This window comes from Crocodylus porosus, unplaced genomic scaffold (assembly GCF_001723895.1).
Source record: "Crocodylus porosus isolate Cpor-Errol unplaced genomic scaffold, CroPor_comp1, whole genome shotgun sequence".
In the NCBI taxonomy this organism is placed as follows: Eukaryota; Metazoa; Chordata; order Crocodylia; family Crocodylidae; genus Crocodylus; species Crocodylus porosus.
Genome location: NW_017728906.1, coordinates 87,339,962 through 87,342,507, shown reverse-complemented (window position 1 = coordinate 87,342,507; position 2,546 = coordinate 87,339,962).

Genomic DNA, 2,546 nt, shown 5'->3' with positions numbered 1-2,546 from the left:
GGGCCCGGCACGCGGCCGCTCCCGCCCGGGCGGGGGGGCAAAAGACGAGAGGGTTTAAAGGAAAACACCTGCGACCTGCCACGCCGTCCCCACATGGCGGGATCAGGCTTTGAGAAGGGGATGCACATAGCACATGTCCTCGGGAAGACATTTAGGACCCATTTGTAACCATCAATGGCCGGTCCTGACCCCCTGCCTCCAGGCCCCGGCCCCACAGCGTGTGGGGCAGGCAGGCAGGGAGGGCTGTGGGGCAGCAGGCTGGGCAAGGGAAAAGCTACTGTTTCCCACGTTTTTCTCCTTTAAAGGAGAATCCATTTTTAGAGTTTATTTGAGAGCCTTTCAAATGTCCTCACAACCCATTTCTGGGTCATGACCCACAGGTTCAGAAACGGTGGTCTAGTCCAACCCCCTGCTCAAAGGAGGATCAGCCTTAAATATATCATCCTGCTCAAGGCTTTGTCTAGCCAGGTCTTAAATATCTCCGGGCATGGAGAGTCCACCTCTCTGGGTACCTGTTCCAGTGCTTCACGGCCATTGGCAATGCATAAGGGGTGCATGTGCATCCCCTGAGATGGGCGATACACCCCCTGCAAAAAGCGCCACCGACACTGCTGGCAGCACCTGCTGGCAGTCACCACGCATCACTCCTCCCCCCGCCCCGCTGCCAACACCACTGGTGGCGTCTGCAGGTGGTCCCCGATCACTGGCCACCAGTGGCATCTGCAGGTGGTTGTAAACCGTTGCTCACCACCCGCCGTCCCCCTCGCTGCCGCCACCACCACCGCCAGCTGCGGGCAGTTGCTGTGCCCCCCCCCTCAGCCTCCGGGGGCATGCATCATTCATGTTTACAACCCTCATCCTGAGGAAGTTTTTCCTCATATATAACCCAAACCTCCCTTGCTGCAACTTGAGACCATTGCCCCTTGCCCTGTCATCTGCCACCACCAGGAACAGCCTAGCTCCATCCTCTTTGTAACCACCCTTCAGCAGCAGTTGAAGGCTGCTATTAAATCCTCACTCTTCTCCATACTAAATAAGCCCAGTTCTCTCAGCCTGTCCTCATAAGGCCCATAGCTTATGAGGAGAGGACAAGAACAACAGTAGCACCTAGTTTTCTCCAGGTGCAAAGAAACTAGGTTTACTCACAGCCCAGGGTTGTGCTATTGGGTTTAAGATAAAAGCAAAAACATATATCACTGCATTGAAATGAGTTAAAAACAGGTGGTGGGGCTGTGAAGTAAGAGCTTCCTGACCAGGAGCAATGACCAGGCAACAGAGTTGCAAAAGAAAGGCCAGCTTGAGTGGAGGAGCATTGAGGCCACTGAAAGGGATAGAGGGTGGCTAACACCTGTGGACTGCAAAGTTTAGAAGGGGTCAGGTAGATGATAATGAGCCACAAAGTCAATCGACTCCTTTCTGCTCCCTGAATAGAAATGCTACTGTCACAACTAGACAGCTGTTCTTAAACTCTGGGTGGACCAGGAATCAAAGTGGGGTTGAAAGCCAGAGGTTCCTGGCTAGAGGATCTTGCCCCTCCACTCAGGGTCAGACCAATCCCCACATTTGGGATCAGGAAGGAATTGTACCCCATGGTCAGATTAGTACAGACTGGCGAGGGGAGGGAGTTCTGCCTTCCTCTGTAGTGGGGGCCACAGCACTGGATCTCTTGAATGCATGGGAGACTGGTACCTCCTGTATCTGGGGGGCACAAAATCCCCAAGCAGGGGGTCCGATCACAGAGCAGCTGATCGCAGAGTGGGAGGGAAGGGGTTGCCCGGCAGCCAATCACTGAGTTGGGGGGGGGTCCCCCAGTAGCCAATCACTGAGTGGGAGGGGGAAGCCCAAAAGTGCCAGTGATGAAACCGGAAGTGCCATCAGGGGACCAAACTGCCGCACCCCCATTGGTACACCACTGCAGAGGGGGCATATCGAGCACCCACTGATGCCACCAAATGCAGGGATGGCCTGGAGGGGGGGCACATGCCCCCCCCCCGTGTCATCTACATATCACCTATGCTTGAATTCATATAAGCAGGGTTTTACAGAAGCAGGACATTAGCCCTGCTTTGCCTGTGGCAGGTTAGGGAGTTATGTCTTGTGTTGTGTCAGGGCTGAGGGTAATTTTACTAAAAGGTTAGATTATGGATTTGTATAGAATTGTTTGGGGCTTGCTTTTAGGAAGGCCTGTGCTACCTCTGACTAACTATAACTATATCTATATGTATGTCTATATCCAACTATAACTGTATATCTATATGTAACTATCTAACTATAGCTACACATCTATGCATGTATGTGGGATAGGAATGACCCTGCCTCATGCAGGATGGACTAGATGACCTATGGAGGTCCCTTCCAGCTCTACTTGTCTATGATTTTTTATAACTTGAAATTCAGGACAGAGTCCATCTGGGGCCAGTCAAGAGTTCAGATCTATCTTGACACTCCAGTTCTTGAAGAGGAATCTCTACACCAGTGGTTCTAAGCCTTTGTAGACTTGAGGTACCCCTTGATAGATTCAGAGCACCCCTTGGTAGACTCAGCTC